Source organism: Durio zibethinus, chromosome 11, assembly GCF_047325235.1.
Source record: "Durio zibethinus cultivar Kanyao isolate XHJ-2024 chromosome 11, ASM4732523v1, whole genome shotgun sequence".
Taxonomy (NCBI): Eukaryota; Viridiplantae; Streptophyta; class Magnoliopsida; order Malvales; family Malvaceae; genus Durio; species Durio zibethinus.
In genome coordinates, this window is record NC_143172.1 from 15,691,644 (window position 1) to 15,712,447 (window position 20,804).

Consider the following 20,804-nt stretch of genomic DNA (forward strand, 5'->3'; position numbering starts at 1 on the left):
TTTCGGATTTAAATATCCGCATTAAAAGTTTTTCAAAGTTTTCAAATATAAAAATTTAAGTTTATGGATAAGTATATAAATCCATTTAATTTATGAATTTGTATATTCGTCATTCACAATTTCATGCAAAATAATCTAATATATCAATTTTAATTTATTCAAAGTTTAACAAAAATAAAATGCAACTTATTTTAAATTCAAATTTAGTAGTTTGATTTAATCTATAGCTTGTCATTTTAGGGTTTGAATTAAAGTCTTTAAGATTTGGATTGAAGTTAGGGCTTTAAGAATGATAAACCGAGAAAGGAGAAGGAGCCAAATGAAGTGAAAGGCTTTTAGGGAAAAGGAGAAAAATGGTTTTGGATGTAAGGAGTAAAAAATTGTCTCTTTAAGGTTTGAATTTTGGGCGTAAATAGAAAATTGTGTAGAAAGTAATTTTGGGTGTAAATCTAACCTTCCTTGGATGTTTTTGGTCAAATTATGTTAACAGATCTTATATTCTATCAAAATTTGATATTTAGTCCCTCTTATCTAATTGATGCAAATATAATTCTCTTATGATTTTGATTTGATAATTTTAATTCAATAATTAATTCAGTCAAATTTTTGTTGTAGCCATTAATTTAATAACTTAAATATTGACTTTACAAACACAACATTATTTTTGCTGACATTAACTTGGATAGAAGAAATTAATTATCAAATTATGTAAATAATATTTAAATGAAATTTGAATTTTAATCTATCTAATATAATTCATCAAATCTCATATTTGTATAAGTTAAATTCAATAATATTAGTAATTACTAATACAATCAATTACTTTCCGTTAATTTTGTTAACATGTCATTAGCTTTTAAAAAAAAAAATCTAAAAATTAAAAATCCTAAAAAATTAAAAATCCCAAAAAATTATAAAATCTATTTTTTTTAGAATTTTTTAAAAAATTTTAAAAATATTGAATTTAATTCTTACAAAATTTTATTTTTTTCAAAGAAATCACATTTCTTTATTTTTTTTAAAACTCAAAAATTATTTTTTTGAAAAAAAAAAATCAAAGTTTCCAATTATTTAGAATTTTCTTGATTTTTTAAAATATTAAATTTAACTTTTTCCAATATTTCTTGAAATTTTTGAAAAATCATATTTCAATTTTATTAAAAATAAATTTCAATTTTAGAATTTTTCCAATTTTTTTAAAAAAATTAAATTTAAATTTTGCAACATTTTATTTTTTAAAAATATTTTTTATTTTTAATAAAATAAGGATTTATTTTTAAAATTTTTAATATTTTAATATTTTAAAATTTTTTAAAAATCATTTTTTTAATTGGACCAACATTATCAAATATAAGAGGAAGAGATTTTTGTTGATTATATTAGAACTAAAATTTAAATTTTATATGAGTATATGGATCATATGCATAATCTGACAATTGATTTCATCCATCTAAGTTAATATGTCATCAAAGTCAACATCATATTAGCAATGTCAATACTTATGCTATCAATTCAATGAGCACATCAATATTTTTAATTTTAAAAGAGTTATTGAGCCATCAATTCAACGAGCACATCAATATTTTTAATTTTGATGGAGTTATTGATTAAATTAAAATTATTAAATAAAAATAATATAAAAACTACATTTGTATCAATTATAGTAGAATGATTAAATTTAAAATTTTGGTAGAGTATAGAAACTATTGTCATAATTTAACCAATATTTTTATTTTGTCAAAATTTCCCTGTATTTGTAAGGTTGGCTTCAATGCACCATGTCTATTTAATATTTGCTCGAGAGAGAAGGTAGGAGAAAAGTATAGTGTACTCTGCTCGCTGATTTATTTTAGCTACTTTGAGCAGTTTAACATTGCTTTAAACAAGTTATCATTCACAATTTTATTTATTGGAACTGGACGATGATTAATCCTTGGATGAGCCACGAACTATGGCATTTTCCCATTTTTTTTAAAAAGTTTTATTCTGGCCAAAAGCTAAGTAGGGCACTCGAGGCCTACTGATCCAAAACTTCTTCCTTGTCAAATGAGTTGAGCTCAACCTTTTAAATCCAAAATGTGTTTGTTGTTTTCAATTTTAATTTGCTAAAGCTAAAGAAACAGTAAAAGAAAAAGAGAATGTATTAAAGAAATTTATGTTTGCAAGATCCCGGAAATCCGCCCTTAACAATTAACTTTCAGAAGCTGCCAAAATACAAATAAACTAACAAGGCTCAAAAAGGGAGATTAGGATGAAATGCATCTGTCTAAGTCTCTATAGCAAATGCTGAATTGGTAGCTGTATTACAACAGCAAATCAATTTTCATCAGCTGGAATTTGTATCTTTCATCCTCGCATGCTATGCCAGGGGAACCAAGCATAGGCTTCTATTCCATTGTTATGGAGGAAAAAGATTAATCTGTTCTGCAGTGCAGCTCATCACTGCTGAAGTAGAGACTTCTCATTGGCGCAGCATCTGCTGGAGCCAAAGCACTTGATTCCTTAGCTCTGGAGGCAAGAAATTAATCTATTCTGGAGTGAGGCTCATGACCTGCTGAAGTAGTGCCTTCTCCATCTCAGGAGTCAACTATAAAGAGCCAATGGAAAATCAAACTGTTAATAGAACAATTTGAGCTATTGATAAATAATCTTGCTTATATGAAACTCAAAATTTGAATAATCACTGATGCAGGACGAAGGGGCTGATTTCCTGGACCATATGAATGGAAACCAACTATAAGGGTCCTAGAAGCTGTGTTAGGGTTGAATCATCGGGTAGGATAGACATCCAAGAAGATCCTCTATCTGCCTGCATGGAAACTCCAACTTGGTTGCCAAGCTCAGATCCTAATTGCAAACCTCCTGCCTGAAAGACTAAGCATAACACATACCAAAAATGTTGTCAATTGGCAAAGTCTATTAAGCAATAGACATTTCCCACGGGATACTATTCCATGAGAGATGGAATTTTGTTTCAACTAAAAATAGAAAATCAAGTTTAGAAGTCTAAAACTCCATTTGGTTATTGCGTTTTCTCTTTAAGTTCTTTATTATTTGTTCTTTGATTCCTCAAAAGTCACTACAAAATAAAAGTGAATAGTAAAAAAATAAGTCAGTCGATTAAAAATAAGTAACTTTAAAATGTAACACAAATTCAAATATATTAGCTCCATAAAAAGTAAACTCATGCATAATTATCATGAAAGTTGTTAACCTTTACTTCTTCAAAGATACTTTTTTTTTTCATCTAAAAACACTTTTTTTTAACTTCTTTTTGCTTTTGAAAGGAAAAAAAAAAAAAAAAAAAAAACAGAACAAAACATAAGAAAATAATTTAACTACTTCACACAATTGCAACACCAACTACTGAGTAAACTTGACAACAGAGAGCCATCTCGATTTCATGATTAGGATAATTTAATTCAAAGTCATTAAAACTTTATCTTTTATTAAATTCAAAATCAGGTACCAGCTCATAATCTTTGTTCACTCCATTCAATGGATTACCATTCTTCTAGCTTGAGCCAGAACTCTAACTTATATAGCTAGCTGAATGAATAGTACCTAAACAATTGTCTATCCTTTCAATTTATTTAAAGACAGCATAAACTGCTCATTGATAGCTACAAATATTTTCTCCTTATTGACTTGTGTAAAATGCATAAAGGTACCTCATGCAATCACCTTTCTCTACATTGAATTGCATAAAATTGCACTAAGAGCTATTGCAATCACAATTGCATGCACTTCTAACTTGCAATTGTGTTTCCATCTTCACATACGAGAATTATAAGGGAAAAGGAAAACAAAATCAAATTTCCATCATTTTTAATGAGGCACAAAATAAATTAGCTCAACCATCGGTTAGCAAAGGTGCCAATGACAAGGCAGATATTTGTCAAAAATTTTCAGATATACAAGAAAAAGAATCCACTATTTTACCTCATCTCAACTTTAAAGCATAAACTAGTCAATCATTCACCTAGCTGAAAGGAGATCTATATAGACAGCTTGCCTTGTGCCTGATAATAAGTAATTGAATCTAGTTTACACACAAGGTAGAGTTAGAACCATCCACTTAGTTATGCCACTAAGCATGAATAAAAATGAACTTACTTTTATAACCAGTCCCATAAGAATGGTTCACCAAGTGACCAAACCGATACATATCAAACAACTACGATATGCACACACTGATTTTGATACATTGATTGAGGTGGCAGCTGATTTGGATGTGGTGGCTTACCTTGTGGAAAAGAAGGTCCTAGACCAGAAGGAAGTTTATTACCTAACTGATCAATTCAATAGTAAGAGGAATTATTGAAGAATGTGTCCCTATGGAGACACCCAAGACTGACTTCCAAACTGTTTCTTTGGACTTACGTAGAACATCGGCTGTGAAAGATGCTGAGGGGCACTAAGGTGCTGGAAACCCCCATTAGGACCCATTTGTGGGGCATACTGATGATGGAAAGTTGGCACTGAAGAAAGTCTTGCCTGTGATAGCATTGTGGCTGCAGAAGCATATGAGGAATTCCAGTTGTCTACAATGAGTGCTGCAACTGGCTGGAGGCCGTAGGCATATGGGTTTGTTGATGGAGAGGGGCTGTGAAGATGAATGTGTAAATATAACCTTAAACCCAAAAAATCATATGTGAATATTAAAACACCAAATTTGATTATATTTACCTGTTTGTGCAGACATAATTTATAAGCGAAAGCAATAACGATTCCTCTTCTCTTACAGGCACCTCTCAATGAGTAGATACCGTTACTTAAAAGTGAAGAGAGATCTTAGCCAAATATTATTAAAACCCTAGAATCCTTAGCCACATATTATTAAAAGTTTATTAGATCAAAAGCCTACACAACCGTCAAACCATACTGATCCAATAAGATGTGCAAAACCCACACGTAAGTTATCATAATTAATTATTTGCCTTTCATATTTGTTATGTATTAGAACTAAATTTAACAACCTGTTTTGTTAAATTATAAAATTATTAATTAATAGTAGCCCACTTGAAAATTTTAACATTTTCTTACTTGGACAATATTACTTGGATTGTTTGATTTTAAGAAAATATAATTTAAAAAAAAAAAGACTCAAGACTGATTTACTTTATTTTGATGTAATCGCAGTTTTAAAAAACAATTACCCTTGGATACAACATCTTAATAATCTTATCCAATAAAACTATCTAATTCTGAATCATAAAAGCCTTTTTGCCTTTTATTGACATAAAACCAATCAATGGTTACAAGTACAAGAGACTTCATTGATAATGGATCTCAGTGTGGTTGTATAGCAAGAAAATAACACCTAAATGTGGTTATATTGTGTTATTTTCATTGTCAGTCCTCTTACCAATTTTTCTAAACTTGCTGAAAAATCTCCATAGCATCCAAATGTGTCTGTATGTCTCCTCTTTATCTTCGAGGTTCCTTGTTGGTATCATTTATGAGACATACCCAAATGATATTAAAGTCGTACTTAAAACAGATATCAAACCTTAAAATTTTATAATATGACATGTTAATATAATGTGCATATGCAATGATAAACATATATACAAATAACAACTATGACATATATATATATATATATATAAAACAATTGTGTCCACTTAACTTGATGATATTTCAAGAACATTTTCAACTCAAACTATATCTTATAGGTAATTAACAATTACATGTGATGCATTTAACAAAATAAAGAAACCTAAAACAATAATGGTTTCAAAAGCAAATTTGCAATACATCATTGCCATAGTCAACCCAATACCTTAAAAAGTTCTATCTTCTATACCTGTAGATATCCATGTTATGAGTTTGGTAATATCAGAATCCTCACACAAAGAAAATATGTCATCATGTAATCAAATCACAATGACTCTCACTAATCCAATGAATCACAAACATGTTCAATCAAACTTTGAATAATAAACAAAGAACACTTAAATAAATGGAGTCATAACAAAAATATGTATTATTTGTCCTCATGCCGAATGTGATAACTGGCATTGTTCTCAGACTTCAATGATATTACCTTAATAAACCATTTACAAATTACAAACATATTATGAACAAATTTTCATATTCATATGATCATACAACATAAAATTCTCAATGTTTTAACATGAGATCATTTTTAATAAATTTGAAATTAATTGTATTACTAATCTTTAAATTTTAAAACATGCCTAAACTAATAGCCTATTAACTCCCATTGACCTTTACACATTATATCTCCAAAACAATAACTTTAAGGCATTTATGAGTTCTTACTACTTTAAAACACATGAAGAATAACTCTCACTGATTTTCACCTCGTTAAAAGAAAACTAAATGCTCAATTTAGGACTAAACTTTTAGGGTGATGTTCGAATTAGGAATAAACCTTTTATTTGAGTTACATTAAAACCAAACGTTTTTAGGTTGTAACAAATAAGAACTTTTTGTGACAAAATTGTGTGTGTACTATACATGAGCCGTTAACTAAGTTAACGATGACAAATGGTGAGAGAAATTGATTAGGTGGATTTTCAATGAAATTTTCTCTTATTTAAAAAAATGAAAAATTTATTTTAATACAAAAATAAAATTAGAAGAAAAAATCAATTCAAAACTGATTGAAACCCATATTCAAAATAGAAGAAATCAATTCAAACCCAAATTCAAAATAAAAAAAAAAAAAAAAACATTATCAAAATCAAAATCCACCAACAAAAATCCTAAAAATCAATATGAAAATTCCCAAAACTCGTAAACCCATATTCAAAATTGAAGAAATTGATTCAAACCAAAAAAACTTCAGAAAGTCTTAGAAAATCCTTTATGCTCTAGATTCAAAAATTGCAAAATTGATACTTTTTAAGAACCTTACCCAAAAATCCAACATTTTCATATGAAACTTGCACACAAGAAAAAATTTATAATCCAATCAACAATCATATTTTCTTAAATAAAATCAAGAATTCTAACAACAATAGGATACCAAAAATAAAAAAATGGAATGAGAAAAGGAAACTCAGTTTAAGGTTTCATTTGAGAAATTAAGTTTCCTTTAAGGGCTTTTTGTTCTAGGAAAAGGAGAAAAGAGGAAGAAGAGCCATTATTAATGGTAGTCAATGGTAGTGGTAGCATGTAAGTGGCAATAAAGTTAAAAGCTCCCTTGTATCTTGAACTTAGAGACTTTGGCATGGATAAACAATGATACGTGACTGTCAATCAATCAATAAATTACAAGGTGAGACTTTTAGGTAGCAAGATTCTAAACGAAGCCTTTTTGCACCAGATTGACCTTAGGTCCAATTTGAAGAAGATTGAGTAAGGGTGATTATCTACTTAAAGGATAAGTTAAAGTGAGTGAAAAGAATTTAAAGATAGAAAATAAAAGAGGAAGAAATAAAGTCAAAATTTTTGTTTTTCACTAATCAAAATTGCATAATTTAACAATAACCATGCCACATCACCAACAATTGACATATTTGGCTTGCCATTTCAACAAAGATGACATGTAAGCTAAAAAACATAATGTATCATGCTATTTAACAACAAGTGTAGTTCACTTACTTCTTTTAGTTAAAGTAATTTTTAATTGAATAATCTCTAAAATTTTTTATCTGGATTTGGATCAAATAAAAAATTTGATCCTTAATTAAAAATCATGTAAAGATGAAATCCTAAATTGAGTATTTAGTTTTAATAAAATAATAATGATAATAATAATCAAAATCAAAATCAAAATCTTTATATTATCATTCTTTCAAATTACTCTCAAAATTAGTTTATATATAGTTCAAAACAAAGGAAGTGAAATAAGAGAAAATTATAAAATTCTCTCTAAAAAAAATAAAATTCGAGAATGATTATCAATGAAGGAATTGAACTAATAAAAATAAAATAAATAGTTTACTTATCTGCATAAAACTTCATTCCTCAAAACTCTCACGCATTTGATAAGTGTAAAACAATGTTCTCTCACTCATGTGTGAGTTCCTCAAAAGAAAATATTAAATTTTCTTTAAACACATTGTCAACAAATGACAACAATATACCTTTTAAAAATTGATAACTATTAGGTTTGATAATGATAACTAAGATAATCAAATCAATATCTTAATTGAAAGTTAAACAATCAGAATAAATATTTATCAAATGAAATTATATTTCAACAACTCTCAATTTTGCTTAAGATAAATTGAGATATCATAATAGGTCTAAAACTTTCTTGTATGGAATTTAACCTTTTTTATTATCATAAGACATTATACAACAAATGTATATCTCCAGATGTGATAAATTAAAATGACTAAAATTTATTCATTTACTATGTTGTACAATACATCCAAGATATTATCACTCAAGGCAAACATTAACTTATGATGACATTTATCTCAACATATTAAAGTTGAGTACAATGGCCAATCAGATAAGACTTTAATCAATTCAATATCTTTACTAGTCTTATCGAAACAACTAAGGTGTTATATCATAAATTTAATCTTGGATATTCTTTTAAAGAAAACATTATACCTTTGTGTAATCAAACCTCAAAAAATAAAAAATATAAAGACTTTCGAAAATTTATTCCCTTTGGGTAGATATATTCCTTAGGTTTATGTATACTTTTACTTTATAAAAATATTTCACAATTATCTCTAAATTAAAAACATATAATCAACACATTTGCGCAGGTAATTACTTGTAGTAACTTAGAGACAATTCATAACAACATAAAAAGTTTCATAATCATTATATTTCTATTGATTTTCTTGTGTCTACTTATACATGTGATCACTAAAAATGAGATACTAATCTAAATATACCTCTGTGGATCACTAAAAGTTAAAGCTTAGAATGCCCACTATCATTTTATGTACCTTAAAAAATGTTTAAGTCATGTTCCATAATCATGCTTTCAATCAATATAAACACTTAGCATGCCACACTACCAAGTAAATTTTCTTAACAATTAATAATAATTTATTATGACATTTTAATCTTTCAAGCATAATTAGAAGAAATTTCAAAATAAAAAAACCAACTGGCCACAAAAAACATCTTCCAATGTAGATCTTTATACATGAGATTCGACAAAGTCCACAATTTTCATACTATAAATCTCAGTATAATAATATATGATAAATGTCAACAATGCATTTTTTTTAAACAATTATATACACAATGATTATAGTATAAACTAATATCATATTCATGTGAAAAATATAACATTTTCAATGTTACGAAACACAAGCTGTGAGAAAAAACATTAAGGCTAATTAACCTAACAAGCCTTGACAATATTACATTTAAGTCAAAATCTTTAATACTTTGAAATTTGAAAAACTAATTTGTTTACTCTTACAAATTGAAACTTTTACTCATATCTATTTTAGTTTTCATAACTCACCATTATCTATTACCCAAGATTTTGATGATAATTGTTAGCAATTTTATTCAGCAACTTTCATAGGACACACATACTTCAAGTATATGAAAGATTCATCTAATACATGCATAAATGATAATAGTAATCTTTCATAAGCTATCATTTCCAAACAAGAACCAAAAGCTCATATGTATTTAATAAAATATGAATACTAATGAATAATAAAGTTTATTTATCATCATATCATAACAAAGATTATTCAAGCATTTTTTAAACATGATAAACACAAAAGCTATAGCAAAGAAATAATAATAGTATAATTATTCAAATATATTCCTATTTATTTCAATACATAGCAATGAACTTAATCTAAACATATGCAAGTATCTAAATATATATTTCAATCAAAATCATACAAGCATATGATAAAATATTTCAAATCACATATGGCATTATACCAAAAAAAATGCAAACCTTTAGACATAATATGGTACATGTTATCTCAATAGACTCAATCAATGAACATATATATATAATTTTAAAATTATATGTTCATAATCCATGAGTCAAGGCAATTGAAAGATCAAAAAATTAATATATTTAACTTATATCCATGTCCAAGGATTCAAACAAATATTCATGAAATAAAAACTATTAATCAAAGCAATCAAGAACTAGGCATGAATATTAATCAATCTAAACATTTAACAAAGTTAAGACAAATTCTATCAAGTAGCTTGGTGATTAATTTGTGCAAAGTGTTCACAAATTCAAACATAATATCTCATTTTTGCACATATCAAAGTAATCATATATATGTATTCAAACTTATACATCATAATATAAAGTCAATACATTACCTCTATCCATGTCAAGCTTTGTTGTTATGCTCATTTGGCTTTAAATTTTTCAATCCATTTCATTTGAGAAAAACTAGGCTTGATTAATGAGGATGACATGCTTTGCTTGCTATACTTGAAATTCCAAAAATGTAGGCTCATTCATGCTCATTTCAAGTTTTTCTAGCATAGACTTAGAAAATGTTCTTGATAAAAAAAATGTTCATTAATAGCATCAAAAATACCAATTGATAAAAATTATACTAATTGCTAGAAGATGAATTCAATATTTTAAGTCATTATAGGCAAAAAAAAATTTTGCTTACTAAGCACAAGTTGCCAATTTGCTAGCAAATTATTCAATATTAACTAAAGCTATAGATTATTCATCATAATAAACATCATATAGCATAATGGTGGTACTAAAGCAAAAGTTCTTAAGTAATGTGCAAAATATCAATCTTTCTAGATCATTTATGAACACAAAGAGGACATATTCAATAATCACATATTTTCAAGAAATCTCTAAAGAATATGTCAAATAAATTTTAGACCATATGAAAACTAAAAACTCAAGGAAAACATTTATCATCAAAAACATATTCAAGAAATTTTTAGCTCAAAAGCATAAATATGTCTACACAAATTATAAGCTATAATGGACAATGACTTAAGGGAAAAATAAGTATCATAAGAAAATCACTCACTTAAGTCATATTGAAAACATGTCAAGTAAAGCTTAATCATATTCATATAAGCACACACTTGATAAGAACAATAGATGAACTAAAAATATATATCATTAAATACAATTAGTTCATCAATACTTAATCCCAAACTAAAAGATAAGTGAATTAAGCACAAGTTCCAAAATGTTTCACAAAATTAATGAATCAATTTAGCACAAGAGCAAATATATTAAAAAAATTTTAAAAATCAAGAGATAAAACATTTAAGTATTTTCAAATCATAAACATTAAGGTCAAGTTGAATTAATGATTATATGAGCACATATCTTGACAAAAAACATATATGAACAATGAATCATATATATCACTTAAGCATAAGATGTTCATTGATTCACCAACACAAGAGAAGAAATAAATCTTGAATTTATAAGCATAAATAATTAAAACATATTTCAAAACTATTTCATAAGAAATCAAAAGATGAACAATCAAATATCAATATTTATGATTTAAGCATAAGATGATCACCAATTTCTAAAATCACAAATCAAGAGTTAAAACAATTGAAAATAAAAATAATCAAGTTTAAATAATATTTCACAAGATCCAAGCATTACCCACAAGTGGAGCAATTTCAACCATCATAGTTATATAAGCATGTTCAACAATTACATATTAATATGCATAAAAATCACAAAAATCATTTTTATTGTGCTAAAATCGTTCAAACAAATATATTTATGCAAGATACAATAGGATAATCCATTCAAAGCTTAATACGTCTAGGATTTGATTTTTACACTTTAAAACTCATTTTTGCTTGAAAAATACCTTAATAAATCTCAAAACTAGTCAAGCTCATTTTTAACCATCTTGAACTTTTCCAACAAGTTTCAAATGACAAAACAAAGTTGTTCAAGTGGTCATTTGACATTAAAAACAAGAAAATTAAAAAGTTAACTCTTAATCCTATATTTCTTTGAAAAAGGCTATTAAAATGGGCAAATATATATAAACACATTTAAGCTCTTCAAACCATTTAGAAAAGTTGTATATCACACTTTGAAAAAGTCCAAATTATTTTTATGCTCATAAATGTTCAAAAATGAGATTTGATATTTTAAGCTCTACAATCTTTTGAAACTTGCATGTAGCAATTATGAAAATTTTAAACCATTGCAAGTTATCAAGTTATCTTTATTTGAATAAGTTTAAATCATTGAATTCAAAATATTCAAATTCATTTTCATTTAAAAACTTGCTAAAATAATATTTCATATTTTAAAGGTTGACTCTAGCAAAAATCATTTTTAAAGTAAAACATAAAATTTCAGAATCATTGAGCTTTGAGTGCTTCCCCTAAGTTTGTGCCTGAATATAAAAACAATTTAGCACACAATTAATCACATTAAGCACCAAAAATAATTTCACAAATAATATCCAAATATCAAGATCATTCATGAAATCTCAATATAAGAACACTCACATGTAATCCCACAAATTTATTAAAACATTCATGATTTCTCTTAAAAATGTATCTCAAGCAAATAAATATTAAACACAATATCAACAAGCATGAGGAACATATTAAAATCAAACATTCAAGAAAAAAAAATTTTTACTCAACTTAAGTTCACATATATCAAATACAATTGGTATATTCAAGATATATCAACAAAGCATATACCAATATCCATTAAGCACTCAATGTCCAATAAGAATAGACAACCAATTTTATATTCACTTGAAATAAAAGGTTAGAAGTTAAATATCTCCATTGTGTGTCTAGAGTATTTAATCTTCAAAATAACAATGTAACTCCTTTATTTAGCACACCTACAAGAGACATTTTTCATTTGATTTTTTATACCTAAATTGCTTAAGGTCTTTAAGAGTTAATGACTAAGTCCTTAGTTCTTTTTGGAACCCACACTTGTCTAATTCTAAATAAAACTTTTTTCTTTATAAGACAAGTATGTATAGTATGACCATGAAAATTACAAAAATTATATTTAATAATTTTACTTAAACTCTTATCTAAAAACTCTTGTTTTTCATTCATCAAAACATCAAAACATCAAATTTCTTTTTCAAATCAAATTTTTTTTCTAAAATTTCATACCTATTTTGAGAGGTTTGTAAATCTATTTTCACCTTTTTCATTTTTTTTTCTAAAATAATATTTGCATTCATCAAAAACTTATCTCTACATTCAACTTTGAAATCATTTTGCTATATTTCATTTTCATTGACTCAAATTCCATAACTAACTCATCAAAGGCATCTTACAATTCATCAAAAATATATGAATTTGAATAAATTAAGTTAAAGGTTGCCTTAGGCTCTTTAAGAGCCATAAGACATGATGCATATTGGTTGAAAATTTATCTTTCATATAGCTCATCCAACTTCCTCCATATCTTATTTAAAGTAGAGCAATTTAAGACCAAGTTAAAATTGTGGGAGTCAAGAGCTCCATATAGTAAGCACTTAGCCTTGGCATCGTCCATCACTTATCTCATGTAGTTTGCATCATTTGAAGGAATTTCAAGCCCTTTCTTTATCACATTCTAAACTCTAAAATCTTGAGCCATTATGAACATCTTCATCCTCCTTCGCCATTCACAAAATTTAAATTTATCAAACATAAGAGCTTTAAGGACTTTTTCATCATTTTGAAACCTAAATTGAGCTATAAGATCTTTACTCAATGTGGTTAAACCTACAAAAAGATGATCAAAACTCTTATACCAATTATTAGCTTTTTAGTTGAGATAATGATACAAGAGAATAGTGAATTGGATATCTCCAAATCCTTTCCTAAAACTAGATTTTAATATAATTGAATGAAAATTAAAACCAATATCAAAACATGATGAAAATAACAATAAATTGATGAACTATAAGCAAATATAAACTATAATCAAAATAAAGAGATAGGGATAAAAAAATCAAATACAAAAATTTATAGAGATTCGATCTTTCTCTATAAAGCACCTGCATCCTCTCTCTTGGTTGTCTACACTAAGGCTTCAATCCACTAATTGAAAAAAAACTCTTACAAGATACGAACCTATCTTGGACTAAAATTTTATCTTTTTCTTAAGGCTTAAATAACAATCTCTACCCTTACAATATCAAGAGGATACATTATCTCTTGCTTACAAGATAACCCAAATAATTTTTGTAAACTAAAAATACCTCTCGAGGTTAAGTGCTTTCCTAATAAAATACAAAGAAATTTGATGAATGAACAACAACAATGATTTGGATACAACAAATACAAAGATATAGACTTCAAAGTTCTAAAATTCTTGATTTTTTTGAGAGAATGAAAATATGACTTATTTGATCTTACTCTTTTGATTCATTAACTTTATTGATGTGTTGGAATGCTCAATTTATAAAGGAATTGAAGAACTAGCTGTTGAGGATGGTTTGGAAGAAGAAATGCCCATTGGAAGCTTGAAAAAACAAGCCATTTGAATGTTTTTGGGCATAGGGAATCGATCTTTTTTTGGTACCAATCGATCCCATTTTTCATGTGATCAATCCCCTAATTTGAGTGATCAATCCCTTTTTAAATCCTAGAGCAAAATTTTTATTTTGGATAAAAAAAACCAATCGATCTTTTTTTGAGTGGATTAATCCTATCCAACAAGGTAGTTGTCTTCTATTTTGCACTCTACTCACTAATTTGATCATATCTTGAGTTATTTGAAGATTTAGAAACTAGGCTTAAAGGAATTTTTATCCATATAAAATTCATCACCTAATTCATTGCATACGAATTATAGTAAATTTTCAAACCTACCCCTTATACAGTTTTTAGACAACTACAAATTATCTATTAAAAATTCAAAATCTTTTCTTAGAAAATTTGGATTTGGATTTTGTTTGATTCATTAAAAAGTAAACTAAAAAAACATTCCAACCATATAGAATTCAAATATTAAAGCTTTGTGAATTAATATTGAAAAATAAAACAAGTTCAATGTTAAAAAACTTTATTCTTTTAAAACAACTTTCTTAAGTTAATCTATTTCTCAAAACTAATAAAATGAATAAGTTCACTTTAAAAATAACAATTGAACTTTCATTTAAGCTTAAATAAATAATCTTTAAAGATAAATTTGGTTTGAGAAATATGAAAATAAAAAAAAAGTTTGTTTACATTTTAAAAAACATATTATTTATTTAGTATCAAAATATAAAACTTAAGAACATGTACTAAATAAATCCTTTTAAAAATCTTGATTAAGCATATTTAGTTTAATGTTTTTTCATTTCAAAATAATAATCAATTCAAGGCTAACAGTAACATTTATCATGTTTCATAATACCAAAAGCATACCCAAAATACTTACTAAGAAATAAAATTTTACTTTTTACTTTTTCAAAATATTATAATACTATAATTACAAAATAATTAATATCTTATAAGAGCAAACTTAATTTAGTAAGTATTTTGTAAAGGCAAAAAATTTTAAAAACTAGTTTAACCATTTATATAAAATAAATTTACTATACAATTATTTAACACATGTTATTTCTTACAACATAATTGCACAATTTTAATAATAATACTCTCACATTGTTTCAGCAGACTAGCATAAAATTTAAATCTCTTTTATAAATCATTATAGCTAATAATATTATTTTATACATCTATGAAAAACAAAAGTTTCTAACACATATCATATTATGCACTTTATTAGGCTTTAAGTTTAATGCCTAAAATTCTAAATCACAATTATATGATATATAAAATCAAAACATTGTAAGCATGCTAAACATATTTATCACACATCACACATGCTTTCAAAATAATCAAACTTAATTGCACATGTCACATGTCACATTTTACATAAGCATGATCACTCATAAAGTCAGTTTTTCAAACAATGTTATATTGGAATAAAGTAATATAATAAACTTACTAATAATGCAAGTGACAATTATTTTTATGTTTTCATATGACTAGATAATATCTAAAGGATTCACAAATTATCTTAAGTAAAAGACTTTTATCATCACAAAATAAAATATTTTAATGATTGGACAACAATCAACAAAAATGTTCAAAACTTAACAATTATGTCGAAGAAAACATCCATGACTTAATTAAACTCTAAATCATCTTTTATCATTTTTAATTAGAAATACTTAATCTTTATCAATAAAATCAATTTTAACATTTAAGATAAAAGAATGTAATTTTTTTTTTCATATAAGCAATAATCCTTACAAATAGTGCTAGCCCATAATATATTATTTGTAATTAAACTGAAAAGTTTAAGTGCATCATCATAAACTCCCCTTTAGACAGAGAATATGATATGCTATTAAGCATTTTTCACATGAAATGAATATGAAAATATCTTAGTTTTCGGAAAGCTTATCCCCTTTGGGTAGACAAACATTCTAAACTAGTATAATTTCAATCATAATGCTTCATGTCTACTCCAAATTACCAAATATAATAACCCCATTTGGACATGCAATTGTGTAAGGTAATTTAAAAATACTCTTGTTTTTTAGAATGACAAAATCTTACAAGTGTCAATGAGTGAGCCACTTTAACAGTCAAACGCCCAAAATAACCCATTATATTTCTCACGTTAGGAAATGTAGATTGCTCATAATTTTATTTTGCATACTTAACTAAGTATATACATTTTGACTACTTCTTGTGTGATACTTGACTATGATGCATATCTTTAGGTCATTTAAATTGATCATTCTTATATGAGACACTAATAATTAATGTGTATCTCTAAACCTAGCAATTCTTATTTTTGGTGTCATGTTTTATGTCAATTTAACATGTTTAATGACACAAAATATTAAAACAAGAACAGACACAAATTATAAAATATGTTTAAATCCTAAACACAAACACAATATGTTTATTATACGTGTTATACATAATACAATACAACTAACATGAGTATAATTATTCTATTTAAATATAACACAAATAAACACAAATAAACACAAATGACACTGATTTACATGAATAAATACAATATACACAAATAACACTATAGATACAAGTCAAACTTCAACTTCAAAGTATTCAAAATACAAAATATAAGTCAAACATGAATACATACAACATATCATTAAACTTCATACTTCAAACATCATACCTAATTCAAGACATACCAACCTACTAGCTTTAGAGTATTCAAAATACAATAATAATTTAAAAGCTATTCAATGAGTCAGTATAACTTAACAAGACTAACTTGAGATGAAGTAGAGCAATTTACTAAAAAAAAACCTTCTTTTCTAAGATCCAAGTTCATGACACCGTATATCATCTTATCTAAGCTCTCATTAGCAATTTCTCCAAATAACCAATCCTTACAACAAACAATAGTCTCCATAATTTTTGGCTTAAGTAAGCTACAATATTGGTCGAGAACTTTAAAACCAACATTAAAAGTAAATTCAAATACTATTGTGGAAATAAGAATGTTCAACATATCTTACACCATGGCAATAAGCTCAAGATACCAAAAATAGTTTTGCTTCTAAAATTGTAAAATATCCAACTCTGGTGTCCTATCAAGCCTTTGTTATTCCAAATACAACTCTAATTGAGATTTTCTTATAGTAACACTATTCTCAATGTCAAAAGTGTCAAACTGGTAATTAAAAAATTCAATATATCAGAATTTATAACAAAACATTACAAAAAAATAAAAAAGTAATAAAAAACTAAACTTTAAAATAAGTGAATTACTTTTCAGACATCTTTTTTACATGAACTTGTAGCTATGCTAGATCCCTCATCAATAGTTTGATCATTAGAATTATTAAAAACAATCAAGGATGAACTACAAATAAAAGCCATGACAATATGAGCATACTCATTATAAAGAAAAAATAAATTATCTCTGATTGTTTTAAACTCTATTGAATCATTCTCATAAAGCTTCTTATAACTCTAATACACAAATTGTAGCTTGTAATGAAGATCCAATATCACAACTATAGCTAAAACCAAACTAAATTGAAACTAATACTTCTCAAACTTATCAAACATCAGTAAAACCATCTTTTTTAATTGCATGTCATTTTCATTCATATGTTCATTCAAGATCAAGAGTGCCCAAAAAATTAAAGGAAATAATAAGTTGGAAGTAAGGTATTTTGTTCCAAAAAACACATAAATAATGTCATAAAAAATACTTAAAAATTGATTTAGTTTCTTAATTTTATCCCATTTAGATTGAGATGGACAATTCTTATAATTTGAATCACTAATTTCCAAGTGAAAGAAAGCCATACAAAAGTAAATGGCACTTTGAAGCATGAGATTTATGGAGTTCCACTTAGTTGGAACATCTTGTCTTAATCCTCTATTTGCATTTAAACTAAGTAGGTTTACACATTCCAAAAATTTTTGCTTTCTAACTTGAGACCCTTTCACATACTTAATACTTTCTTTCACTTTTTTAACAAAATCATCAACCTTTTTCAAGCCATCTTGGACTATCAAATTCAAAATATGAACACAACATCTTAGATGAAAAAATTAACCATTTTCTTCAAGTGTTTTCTATATATTTAATTGTAATTTCAACAAATCAATAAAAGTATCATTAGCAAAAGCATTATCCAATGTCACAGAGAATAATTTATATTTTATTTCCTATTCAGCGATTAATTAATACACTTTTCTCTCAATGCAACACCATTGTATAAAGGTGGCATAAAATAAAATTTCAAGATTCTTTTTTATAAATTTCAATCATAATCAATAAAATAAGTAGTAACACATAAATATCCATCAGTGTTGATAAAAGTCCATAAATCAGAAGTCAAACAAATCTTACCAGGTGTTTCCTTCAATAATTGTTTCAACTTACTTCTTTCTCTTTTATGCATTTTCATGATATTAGACTTCATAGTATTCTTAGAGATTAAAATCACATCATCATGCAAATAAGAAAATAAATCCCTAATACCACTACACTCCACAAATAACAAGGGTAAATTATGCATAACCATTGCAGCAACTAACTATTTATGAAAATTTTCAAAATTATATTTGTAAGATCTCATTATCATAAACTCATGGTCTTTAGAAAGTATCATTTAGCCTACATCATATGTGTCTCTCCCAACATAATTATTTATATGATGTTTGAGATTACTATTCCCATACCTGGAATCATAGTTCTTAACTTTTCCATAATACTTGCATTTTAGTATCTCAATATCATTAATTACCTTTTCAAGTAATACTTTGAAGACTTTCCAGACATCTATAGCCAGTTTCTTATTTTTTTTTTTGCACTTCCTTTTGCTCTTTCCTATCTCAACATTATCTTGTTCTGGTATATCCATATAATCATCATTTTCTACCAAATTTGTAGTAAGAGAATTTGATTGAAATATAGTGTTGATATCATTTGATTCCATCTATAAATTATATCTATAAAACATTAAAATTTTACATATTAAATGTTAAACATATATTAAAAAAGTATAAGCCAAAAACCTATTCAATCATTTTTTTGGGAATTATCAAAAATGTAAACCAAGCAAATTGCATAACATGCTTGGTATAATCACGAAAAAGCTATGACATTATCTCATTTAACATAATCATTTGGTAGCTTAAGTATATGACCCAAATGCCAAAAGTTAGCTAAAGATAGTGGATTGTCGATTATCAAATGTGTAATTAAGTTCTTTTAGAATCCATAAGTCATCAACCCTAAACTATAGCTACTATAATGCAGGAATCAACATTAATTTGCATTAAAAGATAAAAGAAAATGTCAATAGTTATGCAAAGATTGTTTTGATTTCAAATGCAACAGTAAAGATTGCTTTAAGTTAACCAACATTTTAATTGCTTAGAAAATTCAAGTGTAGCTTATGAGAACAGAAATGCTAATTTTAATGAAACTTAGCTAGCATTACAATGCTTATCCTTCCAAAAACCCAAAGCCCATAAATTCCAAGGATTAATTTCAAATTACTTCTTTTTCCTTCAATAATTAGACTGTTTTTCCTTTAATAATTGGTCTAAATTAATATAAAAATAACTAAATAAAGTAAAAATAATAATTTGAATTCAAATCTTTCTAAAGATCTAGAGTGGTCTAGCCAACATGATCTTGTGATTCCAAAAACTAACACTCCAAAAGTTTTTTGTGTCACATATTTAGAGGAATTAGTAAAGAAAAATGTCAAACTTTTCTTGTCTCATTTCTACAATATATATTTTTCACACATAACTAGTGTTTAAGTGATGGCAAAATAGGTATGCTTAATGTGACAAGAGAAAGAAAATTACCTTAGTGTTCTATAAGGAACAACGCGGTGGAAGGGACATAATGGCTTTGTCGATTGATGGATCGACTGCAATTAATGGGTGAAAGGTTACTGTCTAGTGTTTTACCTAGCTTGCTGTAATTGAAAGTTTGAAACAAAAGAGTGAAAAAAGGAAAAAGATTTTTAAGGTTAATCAGTTCCACATGTATGGCTTTAATGAAAAGCATGTTAAATAATAAAAGCAGATTAGTATATTAAAGATTCTAGAAATAACTTTTAATTTTGAAACTAGGATTGTTGCTTGCTTGTTTTTTTAATTTAGATTTTTTTAATTAATTTTTTTTAGTAATTTTATATTAAAGGTAATAAAAATCAACCTTGTAATTGGTTAGGTAAGAAAGTAAAAAACTTTACTAATTTTTAATTCAAAATAAATAAATAAAATTATGAATATATAATAATCATATAATATATATGTATATATATGATAAAAAGTTTATTTGAAAAGTTATAGTTTATATTTTTACTTTTTTTTATAGATAATATTAATATATATACTGGAATTATTTCTTTTTCAATAATTAT

The 20,804-nt window shown here is 26.3% G+C and overlaps 1 pseudogene; it reads right to left on the reverse strand.

Annotated features, from left to right (window-relative positions):
- Nucleotides 1-2,176: 2,176 nt before the first annotated feature.
- Nucleotides 2,177-5,823, reverse strand: LOC111290198 (uncharacterized; annotated as a pseudogene).
- Between the last annotated feature and the right edge of the window lie 14,981 nt (nt 5,824-20,804).